The sequence below is a fragment of the Vidua macroura genome, chromosome 2 (genome assembly GCF_024509145.1).
Source record: "Vidua macroura isolate BioBank_ID:100142 chromosome 2, ASM2450914v1, whole genome shotgun sequence".
Lineage (NCBI taxonomy): Eukaryota > Metazoa > Chordata > Aves > Passeriformes > Viduidae > Vidua > Vidua macroura.
This window is the reverse complement of record NC_071572.1, coordinates 20,986,547-21,009,221: the sequence shown is the minus strand read 5'-3', so window position 1 is coordinate 21,009,221 and position 22,675 is coordinate 20,986,547.

Genomic DNA, 22,675 nt, shown 5'->3' with positions numbered 1-22,675 from the left:
AGCCCCAGGTATCAACACAAGCTGCAGGTTGAAGGGTTCGAGAGCAGTTCTGCCAAGAGGGAGATGGGAGTGCTTGTGGATGAGAGGCTGGCTATGAGGTGGCAGTATTCCCTTACATCTCAGAAAACCATTTGCACCCTCGGCTGCATCCAAAGCAGCGTGGCGTGCAGGGTGAAGAGATTCTGCCCTCTGCTCCACTCTAGTGAGATCCCACCTGGAGTGCTGCATCCAGCTCTGGGCTCCCTAATACAGAAAGGACATGGACCTGTTGGAGCAAGTTCAGAGGGGGCCACAAAGTTCATCACAGGGATGGAGCAACTCTCCTGTGAGGAAAGTCTGAGAGAATTGGGATTGTCAACCTGCAAAAAAAGAAAGCTTCAGGGTGACCTAATTGCGGCCTTCCAGTACCTGAAGGGAACTTACAGGGAAAATGGGGCAAGATTATTTACAATGGCATGTAGTGACAATACAAGGGGAAAATGGGTTTAAAATGAAAGAGGGTGGTTTAGATTAGGTATTAGGAAAATAATTTTTTACTGTGAGGGTGGTGAGGCACTGGAACAGGTTGCCCAGAGAAGCTGTGGATGCTCCATCCCTGGAGGTGTTCAAGGCCAGGTTGGGTGGGGCTCTGAGCAATCTGATCTAGTGGAAGGTGTCTCTGCCCATGGCAGGAGACTTGGAATGAGATGATCTTTAAGGTCCCCTTCCAACCCAAGCCATTCTATGAATCTATGATTCTATGATATATTGATTCATTGAGCAATCTTTTTTGTAAGGGCGATACCTGTTGCAAGCATTAATGATTTTACAGGATAAAAATTTAACCCTGATTTATCACCAGAGGTTAAAGAACACAGGTGTTAATGAAACAATTATAAGAAGGAGGGTCAGAGGATGTGGTGTTGTTCCAAGAGTAAAGTATTTTCCACAATGGATCGGCAGGTCTTTACTGTTGTGTTGAGCTCAGCAGGTCAGGGTGTTGCCTGTACGTGTTTTTGATCCTCCTCCCACCAATTAGTAGAAACATGTTGAAGGGAGATAAACCACTGGTTTTTTGTTCCTAATATGACAATTGAACATGGAAATACTAGGAAAGCTATGAACAGCCTCATCTCTCTTGAAAATTCTCTGGCTGTCTTCAAGCTGTGTGGACATTGGGCTTCAGTCTTCAGCATTTACCCTGCAAAGTCCACACTACCTGACCTTGAGACTGAGCCAGTACCATCTTTTAGAGTTTCCTTTCCTGACAAATTAATTATATAGTGGGAAATGTGGGAAATTAAGAAGTCTAGGCTGAAGCAAGGAGTTGCAAAGCTCTGGGACAACATGGCCATTGATCACTTTTGCAATTCAAGGAGGAAAGAGCAGAGAATCTATGCTAATCTTCTCTCCAGTTCATGTAACCGGTGATAAATGTGGAAAACTGTCTTCAGGCAGCAGCAAAAATCTCAAGGGATCTTTCAAATCAGTGTCCCAGAGACAGTAAATTCTGCAGCTTAGCCAAGTTTCAACTTCAAGAAGTGACTAACAATATCAGATGGCTCCGTTTCTATTAATCAACTTGAGAAGTTTCAGCTAGATTTAGACATTTTGTGCAATAAGTATTCAAGTACAAGAATAATATCTCAAATCTTACATTGAAAGAGAAGTTGTGAGAAAAAGAATCAGGAAGAGGAAAATGAAACCCTCTCTCTATTCCAGCACAGTATTATAAGAATATTTTCAGAAAATTTTACTAAAAGCAATCGCTTGAATTATATAATTAAAGACATCTAGATAATAACAAATACTTGATTTTAATGTTCAAAGCACTTGAAATAGATAGAGCTACCCTTGCATTCTAGATGGGCAAATTAGAAAATGCCATAAAAATATGATATTGTGGTCACTATAATGCTGTAATGTTTTGAAACACTCTTTTTTAAAAAAGGCATCTCACTATTGTCTATTTACCATAAAATGGCTAATTATTTTTTGCTCCTATTTCAAGTTCTTGAGATGAAGACTTAGAATGTGTCATTCAGTTTCAGCTTATTTGAAGGAAGTTTTTCTTTCCTGAAAAATATGGAGCATTCCATATTTATAAAATTCCAATTTTTAAAGGAATAATGTGTATTTAAATTGAATTAAAGTTCTCAGTATAAGATTACATTCAGGAAAAAAAGTTAGTCTTTTTCTTCGAAATGCCTATAGGACTCTCACAGATTTGCTGTAAGTCCATTCCTGTAATACATACAACAGCTACTTGTCTATTTTTTCTTCTTCCTCAAGAGTATTTGTAGGGCAAAAAATAGTGACATTTGTCTGAATGTAGATTTAGATGCACTGTTTCCACTGTTCTTAGAATCACAAAAAGAAATCCTAAAAGTGTTCTGAGAGATTGGCTTCCCTGTTCCTCTTCTCCAGATTAGGATAACCAGAATGCACACCATTCCTCCTATAGTGATCACACTGCTGACAACATAGACATCACTTTAGGATGCCAGAATTCACACTCAGATACTGATCTATGTGTCACCAACACTGTCACAGATGGCTTTTCGAGCCATCCTCACTGAAGACACCTCAGATCAACAAACTTCAGGAATAAGCTTCAGAACAGACTGAGAATATGAAATATTGACCCCAATTATCATAGTGAAGAGTTCTCAAATAACTGTAGGTTGAAAGGTATTTGCAAAGAGATGTTTTGATCAATGCATTTGTAAACACTTTAGTCTGTTCTCAGCTTAGGTGAGGAGATAAACCTTGGTAAATACATTGCTGCTGCGTTCATAGTGCACTACTGGGACGGCAAGATTGATGCTTTCGCTTTATAAAAAAAAAGTATATAAAAATATTTCATCACATTTTTCATGAAAAGGAAGTTAGCTGTTGAATCAAATCATGTTTTGTTAGATTTATTCTTAATGGAATTGTATGATACAACAATCTGGTGTTCGTAAAGAATCTGAGTTTTATTCCTTCAGGATGTCCTGATGAAAAAGTTAAGACACAGAAATTACTTCCAAAAATGGACAAAGATGGGTCATTCTTTATAAAGACAAATAAGGTATATAGAGAAAAATATCTTTCTCCTATATGTTAAAACAACACTGCAAAAATATTCTATACAACACTAAATAAATTGACAACATTCTCGTTAGCAATATTGGAAGTTTGGCATATGCTTATGCCTTAAAAATCAATAGCTGGTTCCAAATGTGTTATGAAACTATCATTATGTATGATGTCAAAATCAAGGTTAGAAAAGCCAATTTTCAAAAAAAAATTGTAAATTGTTAAGTGTTTAAGGAAAAAAAAGAACAAGTGGCTATTAGCAAGTCACTGAATGTCACACATTCCATGACAACCTTAGGTTAAACTATGGCATATACTCCTCTTGAAAGCTGTAGACTGGTAGCTGTAATTTGCTAAATTGATTGTTCTTATTCTAATAGAAGTTATAATCCTTAGATTCATGACCAGAAATAATGATAACGAATGTGTCAACTGTTGCCATTTAAATGCTATAAACAATGTTTACATAGGTTCAAAACTTATTTCCTATTTTAGGAAAAATGTAATAGAGATATAAGTTAAACTATTCATAGAATTCTTTAGTAAAACATAGTGGGATGAGGAGTTATCAAATTAAATATATGAAAAGAAAATCTGGGAAATTTATCCTAAAATATATCCTCCTATGTTCCAGTTGAAATCTGGAAGGAAACTTTTACTTGATGATTAATATATAGAAGTGGCATTAAATAATAAAAGAGATTATGAAGAAAATTTAGCAAGTTCTAATTCAAATAAACCTCTGACAAACATGAAAATTTGTACACAACAATTAAAGATAATGAACACAGGAAAATAAAATTTACTTGGAAATTATGAGCACAGTTTTTCTCATATACTTATGAAAGTTTTACCTCAAAAATATATTTTCACTCCTCAAAGAGGTCAACTTTAGCATTTATAAGGAAAACCCACAAGATATACCATATTTAAGTGTCCAAAAGTTATTTATCAGGCTTTTATTATAGGTCATTATGGGAACTGAGCACTTATTAAATAAGAACCCATTTTAAGCATTGATTTATAAATAGTTATATTGGACAAAAATTACCATCGAACTTTTGTATGCACCTATTCTGGGATACCTGTTATTTATTCTGTTTTGAATAAATTTGAATTGTAAGTGTGGCAGAGGGTTGTATTTCCTAGAAAAAGCCTGTTCATAACCATAAGGAATGATATGTAAGCACAGAGTAGTAACAGTATATACCTTCTTTGAACTGGTTAGTCTACAATAATATTTGATCTAACTAATTTTTTTTTTTATTTTTTGATCAGATGAGTTTTTAAACTGCCATTGTTATTCACAGTGTTTGTCTTGGAATGCATGATAAATAAGCCCTCAGTACTCCACAATAGGTATGTGAAGGAAAGAATTCATAGTGATCTCCTGTGTCACAGTTACTGTGCTGCTGAGGGTCTAATGATAACAATTGTTATAAATAAAATAAATGATAACAAATTCCCTCTGCTAACACATTGAAATGATATTCAATCTTCTTTTATTGTGACCCTCCATGTCCTTTTATTTTACTGTTTCTTATTTTTTTTAATATCTCAATTTCTCTGTCTCACTATTACTGTCCCACTTCTCCCTGAATATTCCTTTCTGTTCTACAGAGGATCATTTTTTTCCCAGTATTTCTCTGCCTGAAAAATAACCCAAATCCCAGATTAAGAAGTACATGTATTGTAGAAACACATGCCAAAAAGTTCTAATTGCTTCCTCAATTTCCTGACAGTACTGAAAGCCTGGCACTGTGTAGGTACAAAATGAGAATTGCGGAGATAGTAAAAAGAGTAATTATAATTGTTGTAGCTGGCCACCATTAAGGTCATAGTTCCAAGAATATCAGCAGTGGATAACAATTTGTAGATTTGTCTGCAGTCTTCATTTTTCTGATTTACTTAAGCTTTATGAGAAAACACAATACAAATAAGGCTTAACAAAGCATACCAGTAATCCACCAGGGTCTGGAAAAGTAGTAAATTCTAGCAACATATTAATCTCACAGAAGAAAAAAAAAACCAAAAAAAAAAACTAATAAGAAATAAAGAGTAACTGTGAAGTTCAACCACTTACCCTGACATTTTGGATTTATAATATACATTCTTTAGCAATATTGTTTCATTGGACTTTGTCATGCATTTGAAGTTTTTTGCTGCCTCAATTTATAATCTTAAATAAAGGTTTAATTCTGATGGAGTTGTCACTGTTGCATACAAAGTCTGCCATGATTTATAAACTCGCCTTAAAAACTGACTTCCCATGGATATATCTGTGTTGAATCTCTTCTTGTTATTCAGCATCTAAACATATGTAGAAAAAGATGACCTTTCAAGACAAAAAAGTGGTACTTCATAGGCAATGATTCAGAAATTGTGGGGTTATTTGCTTGTTTATTTTTCTAGTATTATTTTAGGCCTTTTAACTATCGCAGTTAAGGTGTGTAAGCTTCTTAGCAGCTTTTATTTTTATTTTGAGTAAATACTATGCCTAGTTTCCCAGACAGAGCCTGATACTATCAGTAGCCATCTCATCATTGACTCCTGGTTCCAGAAATTCCACATGAGAATTCCACATTGCCTTTCCTTCAGGATACCTTGGACTGAAATAATGTCTCACAAACAAGCTGGACTTCAATTTCTAGTGAGTTCTTTGTCTTCAAACATATTTTACTCTCGATTTTGTCTGCCAAGTTGGGTACCATGTCAGTGCTCTGGAAAGTTGCTTTACCATGCTTAAGCGTGGCAAGAGCAAAGTATTTTGTCTGTATTTGGTGCTCCTTGCCATTCCTACCCAGAGCACTCCTAGGCTGTGCTTCTGCTGCTCCTCTTGAAATGATGCTGCATTGGTACCTGTGGTGCTGCTCTTTCCTCTCACCACGGCAGAAGCCAAGCACTGTTCTGGCAGCACTTCATTATGCTGCAACATCTGAAGGAATTAGTGACCTAAAATCCCAGTTAGGTCATTAGGATACCTATCCAGCAAGCCAGCTGTATTCAGCTAAATTTAATTTAAGACTAATCAGATGTTTAAATTTTGATCTTTAAATGAGGTGAAATTCTTATCTGTAATTGGAGCTTAAAAACTATTTTTGTGTGCCAGTCAGCATTTTAAATACTTACAAAATTCAGAAGAGTTAGGTCAGCATTTATCTAAATTGAGTAAAATTGAGACAGAATTACACAATTGTGATACACTTTTACCTTCCCAAATTACCCTCCCAAGTGGTTACAAGTACAGATATACTCAAACCAGTCCATTTCAAGCTTCAAATTAGGGGGCAGTCAACTGGTGCTCAACCTAAACTGAAAAATCTACTTCTTCAGGATGATTTATTCACCTCTGAGCTCTGCTCTGCTGTGAAATCAGCAGTTCAGAACCAAGGAGATAAGTCAGACAAAGAGACAGATGCTGCAGAGGGGTAAGCAGAAATCCTAGGGAGGGGGTTGCATTTGAAATCTTGCTGCAATCCTTGCTCTGTCTTGCTCTTGATCTTTACATGCACAGGCTATAAATGCCCCTGACTGCCAGATGTACACTTCAGGGTTTCCCCATCCCATACCTCTGCAAAACCTGCCAGGGATGTGAGTTGCACATACATCTGCTTCTGTTCCCAGTTTACCAGTGGTTCAGATGCAGCCTCTTGCAGTCCATGGATGAGGGCTGGATGAGCAGCAGAGAGCCTTGCTGGGCAAATGGAATGACCTTTCTCACTCACGCTGGGCTGTGTGGGGCTGCTGCCCCAGCACAGTACTGCTCTCAGGGGCACAGGGCTAGATCTCTCCAGACTCTTGGTGTGATACCTCCTCTCACAGCAATTTCTCTGGCCAGGAATCACTTCTGCTCCCACCTTCCCACACACCTTCCCAACACCTTCCAAGCTAGACCCACCTGTTGCTGAGATACTGACTGAGCAACTTTCACAGCAGTTTCCAAAGTGGGCATCTGCTCTACTTTTTCAAAATGTTCTTTCTTCACACACCCTCAGTATGAGGTTTAAACATTCATGTATTTTCTGACTTTGTCCTTGATCTTGAAGCAGCAATTTTATTTCTTTATAAGGCTCATAGTTTAATTAGGTGGTAAGGGAAACAAAAAAAAAGAAAAAATAAAAAATGCTCAGGATTTTTTTTTTCCACATTAAGAAATCTTCCCTATATCAACAGCTGGGGGACATTGTGAGACATTTTCAGAGCTGATTTAGAACTGCAGAATACTCTGTCTTTGAACTTAAAAATTAATCTGACCTGGGTTGTTTGCTTCAGTGTTGGATGAGTTTGTCCTGTAGTGATGTTTACAGGATGTAAACTTGAAGTTCCCCTAATAGCTCCTGATGACTTGGAACGTTAAACTTCTGACTGCAAAGATTTGCACAAAGATGCTACAGATTAAATCAAATAAGTTGTTAACTACTGCACCCAAAATACTTTTTTAGTGCACTACCTCAAATACAGTTTCAAACTCAGAAAGGATATCTGACTTAGTTCACAGGCACAGCTGCAAATGAATGCATTCTTAACTTGTGTGAATGTGCCAGAGAATATTAACATTAACCTTTGCACCTAACACATAAATATGATGCACTACAACCTATATTAATTATTCCACAGCTAAGATGTTAATTATTACCCAGTTGTCATAGAATAGTTTTAAATATGTTAAAATACCCTTTTCTATCTTTCTTGAAATTTCAAGTTTATCCCAAGAAGTTTGTTTAAGATACTATAATATATAACGAGAATGTTGATATGTAATGTTTTTTATGACTTTTTTCAAAGTCAGAACACTTCCTCATTATATGTTTGCATATTGCTCTATACAAACAAGGCCTGATTTCAATTACAGTTCTAGTCACCATTCCAATTACTCAAAATCAGGTAAAGCACACGCTTTTTGGAGTTTCTATGGGTTTCCTTAATGGTATACATTAAATATTTATGTGAGCTCCTTTCCATATCCACATAGGTAACAGCACCATAAATGAGTACCATATGACTCACCAAATCTTTTCACTAATTGCTGTAAGACAATATCTCAAATTCTGTCTGTTCCCAGGTGAATCTCTGTGCTGGAATACACTTGTCATTCACAAGGTCTGAGCATGTGAAGGGCTTGAGTGTCTCTGATGTGGGACAGCAATCCCTTTTACTGAAGTGATGCATATTTAGGAAGTTATGTTGTACTGATTTTTAACAGGACCAGGGATCTTCAATCTTCAGCCCTCAGAGGTAGTTGAGGACTCAGTGGAAATTAATCAAGTGTCATTTGGCTCCTAGTCGCATGAGAAACTGTGCCCAGGTGTTTAAGTTGCTCCTGAGGACAGATGTTTAAGGGATTGTAAAAATGAATAAATAAAATAAAACCATATTTATTATTGTCTCCTTCACTTAAAATGTTATATACTAGTTTGAACCTTTTGTCCAGAAAGTAAATATTCTGGGTTTAGTTCCTGTTTCAGTCTAAGGATATTCAGATCTCCCACCTACCTGAATTAGACATTGCATTAGTTTAAAAAGATAACCACTGTAAAAGAAAAAAAAAAAAAAAACAGAGCCCAACACCACACAAACCCTCCACCAACCCAAGTGCCACAGTCCTGGTGGCAGAAACCATACTCAAGCAGCCTTGTACCTGAGATGAACACTTCTACCAAGCTGTGGCTTCTGGAAGCCCCAGCTCTGGTGAGAGTGCCCTAACTGGATGGGGTGTCATATCCCACCCACCCTGCAAGCTGATCATCTAGCAGCAGCTCTCCAGTACTGACTGTTCGATGAGATACATTTCCCTCTCTTGTGTAATTTGCCAAGAACTCTTTTGTTCTGCACACAATGTCACGAGTATTGATGATGTTATTTCAAGTGACCAAATTGAGTTTGATCTAGAGGTTTTAATTTAGATCTAGCCAGATTTAGTTGAGTCCAAGGGAAACCAGCTTTTGAGGCCAGGCAGCCCTGCTAATGTGTATAGAGAGCTGCAGGTACAGGAGAACTCACTTGCCAGAGGGCTTCCAGTATCAGGGAGCTACATGAGGAAAGAGTCTCTAGATCATACTTTTCAATGAAAAAGCTTAAAACCATTTTGCATTTGACCATAAGTCATGAAGATATTATTACCAGAGTTACTGTATCAGACTCAGAGGTGCTCTCTGAATGAAAAAATAGTGCTTTTATTTCTCCTCTGGAATGCATATATGATTGCCTTCATTCAGTCTGGTGCATTTATGCTAGCACAGCATATTTTTTCATTCCTATTTACTCCCAGATGCTTTGTTAATTAACTTTTCTTTGGAACTTATGAAAAACATTCTCCATATTTGCCTAGTCTTTTAGAAGGAGTGTTCTGTCTTCCTTCCAAAGTATGCATATCTTAGCAGGTTTGAAATAACCAATTCATAGTGTTAGCATGTGGTGGAGTATATGATATGTTTGGTACACAAAGCAAATAGCAATAAGAAGCTAGATTGAAAGATGACAACAAATAAATAGTTTGTTTTACTAGAAATTCTCATCCTTAATAAAAAACAATAATCTGCTTAAGATACCAAGAAATCAATTAACTTTTTAATCTCATCTATCTGAATGTTTGTATTTTGTATTTTGATGTTCTTTTGATGTTCTATGGCCTAGCTAGAAAATACATTTAAAGTCAGATATAAATGTAGCTGAAAGTCTTTTTATATGTTTTAAACCACTTGAGGTTATAGTGTTAACAACTCTGTTTTTCTAGATTTTGAAACTAGTCTGACTTTTAGATGCATAATATGAATGGAAATGTATACTAATTTACATGTAATTAGCATTGACATTTTATAAGGCTGATACAGTTTTATGCCTCTTTTGGTTGTCTGTTGTAAACAATCCTATAAAGAGAGCATTCTGACATAGCACAGAACATACTGTGCTCCTGGTTTCCACAAAACACATAACTATTTTTTGCCATGAATCTACTGCTATCAAATAAGCACGGAAAGAAACAGACACTGCTTTGCTTTAGTTCTACTGGGGCTTTGTACTTCTATCATATGTTGCCCTCTATCCTTTTTGTCATTTAGACTTGGATGAAATGAATACCAAATGCCACTAAATACGAGTGGAAACCTTTCACATTTATTCTGAAGTGGCTACAAAGGGTACTGAACAGTAGAGAATCAGACTGAGATTAAGCTTCTGTTTAACTTGCTATATAAATTCAAATGAAGTATAACTTTTTGAATTGAGAGTGAAAAGGACATTAAAATAGACTTCAAAGAGGGAAAAAGTGAAGAAAAGTTAACTCCGAACTGGAACTTCTGTTATGGCAATCAGTCTTTCTCACTGTGAATCACACCACAAGCATATGTCCCTCAGAAAAGCCCTGCTGATTGCTATGGAGCTGTAAGATTTGCATCAGCTTAAGATGTAACCCAGTATTTCAGTATAGTATCTGCTAACAATTAGCCATGAATTATTTTACACAAACAAAGCCAAAGACATATTATTTTCATTTCCTCCATAAAGCTCCTTTTAGTTCCTAATAACAGATGCCATGTATTTCCTCTGCCAAAATTGATGTTATATTGGCAACAAAGCAAGGAATCACACATTCAAATTTTATGTAAAAACACTACTTTAATTAACATCTGACCACTCCCAGAGACAAAATATTAGACAATATTGATCTCTAGCCAGACTTAGTATGGCAAACCCTACATTTCTAAATACTTCTCTTCATTTTTTTTGTATTTCACAAGTATACTGAGGACTGTTGGCAATTAATTTTTGCGTTCCACAAAACTAAAACTTGTCCAATATAGCTAGTGTTCAGCTAAAAGTCTTTTCTGCTTTCTTCTAGCTTTTAATGGCCACCAGAATAAAACTTAAAAAACACAGTTCTGTGGAGAGAGATTGAACACCCAATACATGCAAAAGAGGAAATAAAGAGGATACACAATTCTATCCACTACAGAGGTCAAATAACAAACACCTGGTTAAGACATGGAAAAAGAGTGTCTCTTGTGATTTCTTCCTTTACACCAGAAAAATGCTGAGGCCTGTCAGGCACACTGACACCAGCCAATCTGGCTATTAGCATAACTGCTATAGTGAAATCATAAGTCTCTTGTGTTTCCTTCTTTTCCAGCCATAAAAAGGTGAGGCTTGGCTCACACTTATATCAAACACTACATTTAAATATTGTAGTTTATTTTCTCTTTAGGGAAATCACCCACCAGGGTCACCAGGCTAATCACAGCCCACTTTAAATCTTTGGAAATGGGAAGAAAGTAGGAGTGAGAGAGGGAAAACAGACAGATATATTGTTAGAGGTATTTATCAACTTTGTAACTTACTTTCCCCTGAGACCTCTATGAGCTTCCCAGCAACTTAGAAAGGATGATCCCATGTCCCCTGAGCTCCCATTTCCAAAAAACTGAGCCAAAATTTTCTGAAGAAGTTTAGTAAATTCTCTTTCCCTTTTATCCCTGCAGTTCATTTATTCTGCCTTTCTTTTCTTTCTTTTCTTCCCAGTGGTGTCTCACTGTCTGACCCATGAAAGCCTCCCCTCCCACCTTTTGGCAGTGGGAGCACAGCGACTGAGCGACACTCTATCAATAATCATTCTGGCTCCTAGAAGAAGATCTTGCTTGCTTCTTCCCAACTGGCAAGATTACCAATGTACCCAAAGAGTTTACATCTGACTTGAAGTTTATATGAGATATTGCAAGAAACTAATCTAAGCTAAATAAAAGCACTGTTCAACTGAGACAACATTTCCTTACAGCATCTGCTATTTTTACTGAACCCAGGTATTAAAACAGCATTGCTGTTCTGAATTGCTAAATGTCTTGGATGAAAATAATCTTTCTAAAAACACACTCGGATTTCCATCATAACAATTGTAAATTACAGTTTTGACTTATTCTTGTAGACAATTACTAATTATGGTCTTGGTCTAGAAACACAAATTACTCTTGAAAGAGTCATTTCTCTCTGAAAGAGACTCTTTCAGTCTCTTTCAGTCTCTTTCAGTCACCCATAAATTTATCCACTTTAAGCTGTATCATAGTCCTTATCTCAGATCTAACCAACAGCTACTCCTCCTTTGTAGGTTACAGCATCACAGTCTGTCTTGGAGGCTGTGAATCAGTGTCTCATAGTCAAAGCAGACAAGAGACCAGCCCACAAACCAAAGCAGAAGATTATGCTGTTATTTTGAATGATGAGCTTCTCAATAACTGCAGTTGGATTTAAACATATGATCCATTAAATACACATTCTTATACATAGAATTCCCTTTGATGTTTCACTGGAAAAGATTTTTATGACTGAAATATGACATAATGCATAAGGGTAATCTACAAAAATGAAAAATGGCATAAACTTAACAAAGAAAAGAATGTAGGAAATCTGAACCCACTTTGAGTCTGAATTTACTTCTGCTGTCACTATCCTCTGCACGATCAGGCTAAGATAAAAGCAAAGTTGAATGTTCTTCAGACTTAAAAGATTTGTTCTTCATTTAAAGAAGGAATGATGCAAAGTGAGAGATTTTTTTCGTGAGTAATCTCTGTAGAGGTTTTACTTCTTTGAAGCCAGACAGCAACTAACTTCATGCTTTCAGCTTTCCCAGAAGAATGGTAATACACATTATACCCTGCCTTTGAATTTACCTTCTGATGCACTTCTGACCTGTCTGGCAACTAACTGTGCTCCAGACAATGCCTGTATATGTGGGGTTTGCTTTAGATAGACAATTCCAATGCTTCTACAATGTTTTGGAAGAGATTATGGGTGTGAGGTTGTAAATCATGCCACTTAGACCCATATTCAGAGAATGATTAATGACTGGTCTCTAATTTTGCAGAAAAGATGTAGCCTTCCTCTCTTCAAGATCTGAGAAAAATCCAATTAATTTAAGTATTTTCTTATTCTCAGTCATGTGACTTTTATATTTTGGGAAATTGCTACCACAGGTCTTTTTCTCCAAGCCAGCATGATCTAGAAAGTTTATTCCAGACATCTGCCACACCTCAATAAGATTAAATCCCTTTACTGGTCTGTTACACAACTTGACTCCAAACAGCTCTCTCTCTATTTGCTGTTTATAGGTAAGTCAGAGAAGTCCTGGTTCCTGCTTCTTTGCATCTTCAAGTGCCAGGTGCCATCTCACTGCTATAGACAGGTCAGGGATAATTGTTTGCAGATTGTTTTATTGACCATGTCTTGATGACACAGCAGAAAGCTTCATTCTCCTCAAAAGAGGGGTTGTCAACTCTCACCTCAGAAGTCACCAGGAGTGTGTGACCCCATTTTCTTGAATGCAAATTAGAATCTAGTACAATAAATAGCAATATTTTAAATAAAATAGTGCCTTAAAAAAAAAAAAAAGGCTTCCCTTAGTATATTTCAAACTTGTATATCATAAGTGCCCATTTTTACTTCCAATAGCATTATACCTCAATTTTCACAACCTTCAGTGTTTTGAAAATGATACTAAAGTTAATACATTTCAATATATTTTATCATTAATTCATAAAACTCATTATATGTACAATTGCTACAAATAACTTCCTTGAATTATGAGTGCTATAAAGGAAAGGCAATTATTTTTTTTTTTTATTCCAGAACATTTTGTTGACTGCAAGAAAGTAAGCAAGCAAAATGATGGCAATAGTAAGAAAAAAATATAATTAAATTGACTTGAGCTTGAAGCTAAACCTTAGTGGAATTGATATTTAACAAGCTTCTGTAATCTGAATAAGTGTGTTTATACAATAATTTCTCAAATGTTGTATTTAAAGTAATGATAGTAAAAAATGTACATAAATTCTGTAAATTCAATGGTATTTAGAGAAGCTGGATTAGGACATTGACCTGAACTTCATTTCCTGTGCATATTTCTGAACCACACAAATGTGAGTGCATGTATGCATATGTACACACACATGCAAAATCTCAGTATATAACATTCCTCATATAAATTATTCATATCTCACCTTTTGTCACGACTCAACCCTCCAGTAGTGCTTATGATCTCTTGTAAAGTTAACGTTTTATTCAGAGATACAGCCTAATCTGGTTACACTAATTATGCCTGCTGAAATCCCTGAATATGAGGATGAATACCTGCTATATATTTTCATACATATTGCTTCCTTTGCCTTGATAGTTTCAGTGAAGTTTACATTCACTACTTTTCAATTATTTTTGTTATTATTTTTTGCCCTTACACTCTTACACATTCTGTGATAAACATTGACATGTATAAGATCTAGTAATTCAATTTTTTTGCCGGTATCATGAGAAAAAATACGATGCACTGTTCTGAGAGAAATTCAAGCATTCACTGAAGATTACCTTCCCAATCATGAAAATTTTCATTCAGCATCTCATACCAGTTTTATCCTTAATAAATCTTAGAAAACACCTGTTATTCTCCTGTGTGGAAGTTTCTCTGTATTAACAGAAAATAGAATGAAGCTTTCTATTTTCTCTTCATGAAGGTTAAACTCTACTTGCAGTCATGATTTTTTCCATTAGAAAGCTCTTTTCCATATTGCAGTCTTCTGCATATGGCTGTCCTTATAGCCAGTCAGAGCAAGTCAATCATATGCATCCTGAAAAACTTTTTATGATGTTCTAGTCAGTTATTCTGAATTGCTGATGAACTGTCACCATTGCATTCACTGCCATGAAGTTCCCAATCTATGCAGAGATGCACTTTGCCTGCATAAAAACATAACTGTATTCTGTCTCATGACCACCTTGTCAGCTCTGTACCTATTACAACCTGTTATATTTTAAGTAATAAAAAACAAACTATGTCCTTGTAGAGAAAGCTAATGGAACAGACCCTCCTAAGTGCCATCATATACCTTTGCAGGACAGCCAGGGAATCAGGTCCAGATAACACAGGGTTACAAAAGGCAGATACTGCTTGGCCAACCTGATCTCTTCCCTATGACAAAGTGACTCCCTCTGTGGATGAGGAAAAAGCTGTGGACATTGTCTACCTAGACTTCAGTAAAGCATTTGACACCATCTTCCACAGCATTGTCCTGGAGAAAATGGCTGCTCATGGCTTGGGCAGGTGTGCTCTTCACTGGGTGAAAAAACTGGCTGGGTGGCTGGGCCGAGAGAATGGTGATGGATGGAAGTAAATCCAGTTCTAGTCCCGTCACTGGTGCTGTATCCCAGGGCTCAGTAATGGGGTCAGTCCTGTTTAATATCTTTATCAATGATTTGGACAAGGAGTTTGAGTGCATCCTCAGTAAGTCTGCAGATGATCAAGTTAGGTGGAAGTGTTGATCTGCTGGAGAGCAGGAAGGCTCTGGCAGAGGGACCTGGACAGGCTGGATCAATAGTAAGAGTAGAGCAGCATAAGGATCAACAAAGCAAAGTAACAGGTCCTTCTTCTGAGTTACAACAACCCCATGTGACATTTCAGGCTTGGAGAACAGTGGCTCCAGAGCTGTTCAGCTGAAAGTGTCTTGGGGGTACTGTTTAAAAGCTAGTAGGATAGGAGCCAGCATGTGCCCAGGTGGCCAAGAATTTTGCCCAGTGGCATCTTGGCCTGCATCAAGACTCCTAAAGCCAGTAGGACTAGGGAAGTGATTGTCTCACTGTACTCAGCATTGGTTTAAATCACACATTAAGAATTGTGTCCCTTTCTGAGCCACTCACTTCAAAAAGTACATTGCGGTGCTGGGGCATATTCAGACAAGGGCAATGAAGCTGTTGAAGGGTCTAGAAAGAATGTCCCCTGAGGATCAATTGAGGGAACTGGGTAATTTGGTCTGGAGAAGAGGAGGGGAGACCTCACTGCTCTCTAGAGTTTCCTGAAAGGAGGTTGTAGTGGCGTGGGGGTTGGTCTCTTCTGCTATGTTTCAAAGGAAAGAAGGAGAGGAAATGGCATTAAGTTGTGCCATGGAAGGTTCAGATTGGGTATTAGAAAAACAGCTTTCACTGGAAGAGTGGTTAGGCATGGGAATATTTTGCCCAGGGAGGTGGTGGAGTGACCTTCTTTGTAAGTGTTCAAGAGGCATCTGGATGTGACACTTGGGGATACGGTTTAGGGGTGATTATGGTGATGCTGGGTTGATGGTTGAACTAGATGATCTTGAAGGCATCTTCCTACCTTGATGATTATGTGATTCTGTGTTTCTGTGATTCTGTGAAAATGTTAAGACTGTATATATGGGATAAACTCATTACATTTGGAATGGACTGAGCAATATTTGCAGCATCTCTTTGGATAGACTACGTTAAACTGAAAACACATTTCAATTTATTTCAATTTTTTAAGGTTGAAGCAATTTCTTTGTAGAATTTTTTCAGATGTTCTGACTTTTTACAAGTCCTCTATAAATGCAAAGTGTGTTTTTGCGAAGAACTGAGCAAAGAAAACTTTGTTTAAATGAATGAAAAGACCTTTCAGTGACTCACTGTGCCTTCCAGATTTTTTTCTTTGTTCTGGCCAGGTTTTCTGAAGAAATCTCTATCCCTACTATCCACAAGAGTGTGTTGCATTGCTTCAGATGGGAAAGTACTAGTGAATTTTAATGGGAGTTCATATATTTTTCCAATTATTCAGCACTGTCTCTGAAACCACCTTTCTAGATCTTTCTCCAGTTTCTTAGAATTCACAAACAATGAAAGACCTAGAATGCATTCTCAGGGCTGGACTTCTGCCCTAAATGTAGGTTGATGAAGATAGGAAAATCCATCAAAAGTTTTCAGAGGTAGCTATAGGGTAAAGAAATTGAGTTTGTTAAACTTTAAGATCTTCAGTTAAGAATTAGAAAACTGACTGCATCTTTCAGAATGGGAGAAATAATCACAATATAAATTAACATTCATAGTGCTTTTACTAGTGTAATTCAGTTTCTCACTGGAAATAACCAAAAACTCATAAAATAGTTTGAGCTGGGAGGGGTCTTAAAAGTCATCTAGTCCAATCCCCCTGTAATGAGTGGGAACACCTTCAGCAAGATAATGTTGCTCAGAGCCCCATCCAATCTGACCTTGAATCCTTCCAGGGATGAAGCGTTTACAGTGTTCCATCACCCTCACAGTAAAAAATTTCTTCTTTATGAAAAAAGTTATTTCTAATATCTAGTCTGAATGGAACCCTGGAATCTTCCCTATTGTTCTGTCTCAAATCTGATAAATATATAACAGCAATTTTCTTAAGACTTTGAGGTCTGATGAGTAATGGATAGGTAAAGAGGAGATACATGGATTCCAGCAGTGATCCAAAATAATCTAGGATAGTGAATTTTTTTGTAGGTTTGCAGGCAGTCTGATCCAGGAGTGTCATCCCCTTCTATAATAAGAAACACATCTCTTTAGGGATGGTTCCAATATTATCCAGTAATTTTGAAGTGATTAGTAGATGTTCACATCATTTGCCTTATTAATAATGACACCTTAGAGTATTCCTGCTAGAATACGTCACTTCAGTTCCAAAGAATTCTAGGAATGTTATCTTCTTCACTTGAATTTTCCTGTCTCTGTCATATACAGTTCCAAAAATTACTTCCAATTGCTTGACCTCAGAAAAAAAGACATTTCAGAAGAATGTCATGCACAGTTTACTGCTCTGTTTTGTCTTTACATTCATTTTTTCCACGCATCTGTGTTGTTTCCCAAGGTGTCCAGAGCCAGCTGGATATACACTTATTAAAATATATTCATCATTCTGTAAGTATTAACAATCATCAAGGTCCCAAGACAAAGCAGTATTTCTTCTGTATTGGCTGTTAAAAATTGCAAGGACCCAGACTGTAAAGAATGAGACATAAGGATAAAATTTACAAAAATATTCTCATTCGAGTCCAGATTTAAAAATTTTAGATGGTATCAATAAAGTGCACATCACTGGAAGAGAAACAGTGTGCAATCAACCAAACACATACATATTTATCCCATGCCTAAATCGAAAACACGTTATCGTACACCAGTGACATCTTCAGTAGGTCTCCAAATCCCAAAGTAACTGTGAGCTTGAGTAGAAAGCCAGTCCTTTGTGGAAAGGAATATTTACATCACTTACCATTATGAAACTGATTAATGGGTCTCAATCAGGAGGACAGTCTTGCCAGTATCCATACAGAGACACTGAAAAGATGTAGACTATTCTGAATATGTTCCTGCCATGAATCATCATATCTAGAGAAAATAAAGGGAGAAACAAAGTTAGGTGCCTCAAATAAGGCTGTGGAGATTCCTCATAGCAATCAAAAGGAACTTAGTCTGAATATGCAAACAAACATGATGAAATTTCCATTAATTTAAGAAAAATTAGATTGGATGAAACTCAAAAATCAAACAGTCTGGAATAATTTTATGACTGAATATGTGCCTCTGCTCTTAAAATTGGCCAAATTCTGATGAGGAACATAACAACAAACCAGCAGACATACTAACCCTGTATGAAATCTAAACTTTCATTATTCTACCCCTTACGTATATCACATTTAATGCCTGCTTATTACATTGGCTTCCCATATTAATTTTACAGGCATTTTTAATTTTCCTAGATCATTAGAAGTCAATTAAAAAAAAAAAGGCTTTGTAGTTCTTAGTCTCTTTCCACAATTTCTGTGGACACTGCTTATTCTGCTAGCATCAGGCAGATCCCAGTGATTTGTACTGTACATCAGGTCCTTCCATCCCTTCTTCCTCACAATTTTTCCAGAGGCATTTATAGATATTAAGACCAAACAATATCAACTTCTAGCTTCTGGAAGATACAGTCTCCCAGATTTTAATGTGGCTGAGAGTTCCGTATGTTTCTCTCTTTACCTCTTTCCAAGCCAAACCCAAGCTATTTTTTTCTTTGTTCTTCGCCTTTTAGATTTCTGTTTGCAGAGGGAAAGATACCAGCATTTAAACTGTCTTTATGCCTGCATTAATTTCTCTGTCAGCTGCCAGTGGTTTTAGAGCAGTTTTGGAAACATTACTGTCTGTATTTGGGATGCTTTACCAACATAATGCATGGAGACAGCCAGAGCTCTTTGATGTGATTGATAGTAGGGTGAAATTAAGAAGTGAAATGATTAATTATCATTCATCAAAAATAAAAGAAAAACAGGTCTCCAAATGAAATGACAGGTTTAAAATGGAACATAACTCAGTTGCTAAATTCAGTGTCACTGGATACCATGTGGCTGACACGGTGAATAGTTTCAAAAAGCAAAATCCAAAGATAAGCTTCATCAGAAGCATCCAAACAGAGTAAATAGAATGTCACCTCCATGTCAGAAGTTTTTAATCTTGTAATAACCAGAATCTGGGTTATATGATTTGTTGAACAGAGCAATTCAGGGCACTGAGCTAATGGAGCTTCAGTTTGATCCATGTAGACCAGCTTCATCTTCTTACTTTTTATGCTGTAATGCAAGCAATAAGTGAAGTCTTCTTTTAATGGAGCCACTGTGATGGGCACTGATCTTTAGCTAAACAGGTCTGCTTTTACCCTGAAAAATGCTTAATGCTTGCATCAAATTGAGAATGTGCTGTGCAGAAGTACAGTTTGTAGCTGTCACTGAACACCCCTATCTGTGTGGTACTATCAGCAGCCAACTCACATTTTTGGACTGCCTTCTGAGTCTCCTGTTTGCAAGCTGTGAATGCTTTGCACAGACATCAGAACACAATTCTGTAGGCTTCTACATTTATTTAGAGCAATTTGGGTTTACTAATTTTTTTAAGCACCCTTACCTTATTTCCATATATAGTGTAAAACATCTCCTCTGCAGCTGATTTAAGGTTCTGATTCCTCTTCTTTATCTGCCTATTATATTTTCAGTAATTTCTTGTAAGGTTTTTGCTCTGTTCTCTCGCACATTTTTAAGTAAGCATATGTTGTTCTGAGTAGGACATAAAATGTTTCTGCACTATGACCTCTGCTGTCAATCCACAGCTATGGTAAGAGCAATCTCTTATTTTCTAATCTAAAAATCAGGGGTCTCTTTCTATGTTCACAGTATAGCAAGAAAAAAAGCAAAATGGAATATATTTCAAGTGTTTCACTGAATAAGCCATTACCTTGAATAAGGCTTTTGTAATGCCAATGCACTGTGACTCATGTAATTCAGATGTGAGGCTAATATGCTGTTTGAAAATGTACCCGCTGCTTAGATGATTTCTAAACAGGGAGGCAAAGAAGTGATTGTTAGATAGGACAAGACATGAGCTGAATTACTGAAATGTGTGATAAAGAAATCTAAGCCTCTACAATTTGCCTGTCAAAAAATGAAGCTTTTAATCAATTTAATCAGTGTAACAATGTATTAGCTCAGCAGCCTGCCATCTCAGCATGTAATTTTAACTATAAAGAACATTCTGCAAACACTATAAAACACCAAAGTGCTCTTTAAAAAGTCTCTAAAACAAAAACAAGGTTTTTAATAGACTGTGTCAACAGGACTAAAACAAATCACAGGAATGTAATGAAAAAGGTTTTTCTATTTCCCTTAAAAAAGGATTCTACAGCCCTTGTTAGATACTTTGACTACACCCTCATCCTTCTGTGGAGGCAAAATTTAACCTTGATTTGTCATCTTCTCTCCAAAATCTCACTGTTTTCATGCCTCATTGAACTACTCATACTAATCTTCATTAGTTCTCTCAGGGTACTGAAATCATCCATTCTTAATTCCAACAGTATCCTGGCATACACACTAAAACACAAAGGAATATCATAAAACAGTATTAAGGGCAGCAAAAAAACTCACCTTAAAACTGCACTGAAGTGCAGAATGAATTTTCATAGGAAAGTATTACTGTGTATTATCAGTAAACTGAAAGAACATGAAATAATAATTTATATTATTTTGTTGTTTTAAAACATTTCAATTAAGGAATTACTGTAATTAACTTCCCCTCATGTTTTCAGTTTGCCAGAGTCTCACTGTGAAAAATGCCTCCCCAAGCCTCCTACACACACAAGTCACCATGTATTCGAAAGTGAAGAAAGCTAAAGGATCAGACACATACACAAGGTGGCTTGAGACAAAAAATGGCATATATAAATGCATTTCTCTGTGAGACCATGAAAGCTTGCAGTGGTATTTTAATGCACTATGGTCTGCAAAATGAACTTTGGGTTCATTTGCGTATCACAGTTTTCGGCGTCCAGAAAAACTATTTTCTGTTCTTCCACCTTCCAATAGAATTTGCTTACTCACAGTTATGGGAAAGGATGTCTTTGGCTTTAAACTTCTGTGATGATGCCTCTCCTTTTGGAAATTAAACAAGGGAACAGTGATGGAACCTTCCACAGGAATGGAAAAGTGTTCTGAGAATTGCCCTTCTATCAAGCTGAGTGTGAGAAGAGCCTGATAAAAACTAGCCCCCAAAGAAAAGTATTGTATCTTGGTTCTATAAAAGGAGAAAATTAATTCTCAGTTCCCAAAGAAGGAGACAGCATGTGCAAAAGGGCAGCAGCTGCACCATCATATTTAAACCTTAGAAGTTTATCCAACTGGAGAAACAGATGTGAATTTGGAATAAATGTAAGGACACTTCCTCCTCAGCACACTAGTAATAGGGACAAAAGGAAGCAGTAGATTAAATCCCAGGACTGCCATTTAGGCCTAGGAAAAGCATACATGTGAACTACCACATTAAAGAACAGGCACTGTAGGACTCTGAATCAGTCTAATCAACAACAGATTTCCTCCCCAATCAGTAGTTTTCAAGTTTAATAGAAATGTTCAGAAAATAAGTTTTTGGAGATAAAGCACACATGACCATACATCATAGTCAGTGCACAGGTTACTTTGAAAAAGTACTCTCCTATCAAGATGTAGCAACTTGCAAAGTGCAGTGGGATCCTGGCATGTTTACTGCTTCATATTTATTGTGCAAGTCAGTAAGTTGCTTTGAGAAACCTCTGATCTTGTCATCAGTTTTATAAAATGGAGTTTTCTGGGGTTCTATGAATCCCTGAAGTTTGCTGCTCACTTGCAAGCAGCTCCTAAAAAGTATGGCTTTCATTTTGTTCATTCTTTCTTATCATGTGAGTACATATGAGGACATCTGTTGACATCGATGAAAACAGCCAGAGTGCATTTACTTCCATTATATGTATAAGTCTTTTAGAGCAACTCATGTGTGCCTATTTCATAAATTTTAACAAGGTTATTTAACCTTGAGTGTAATTCACTTCAAGGAGTTTGCATGGTTTACTCTTGTTTCAGAGCTTTGCATTGTACAGAAATAAATACACAAGTAAAGTTCTGATAATAGCCGTTATTATACAACTGAATTGGGTAATCAAACCAAACAAGATTATTGCCTATTTACACGTTGTATTAATTTGATTGACCATAAACAATGTGTTAGATTTGTCAAAATAAATCCCAAATCATCAAAAATCATATCTGGTAGGGAATTCTAACATTCTAGGCACTATATCTCTTGTAAAATAATTCTTCTATATATCTATCAACAGCTAATTATTTTAAACAGTTAATCAATTCAATTATTAGCCAAATATTTCAAATCCTTGGCTTAGTAAATCTTCATTTTCTCTTACAAGGGGTGCAGTTACACAATGTGTTCTCTCTGGTAGATGAGTTAGCTAAAGTCTATTTCCCCCTCCCTATTTTAGTATTCATTCTCA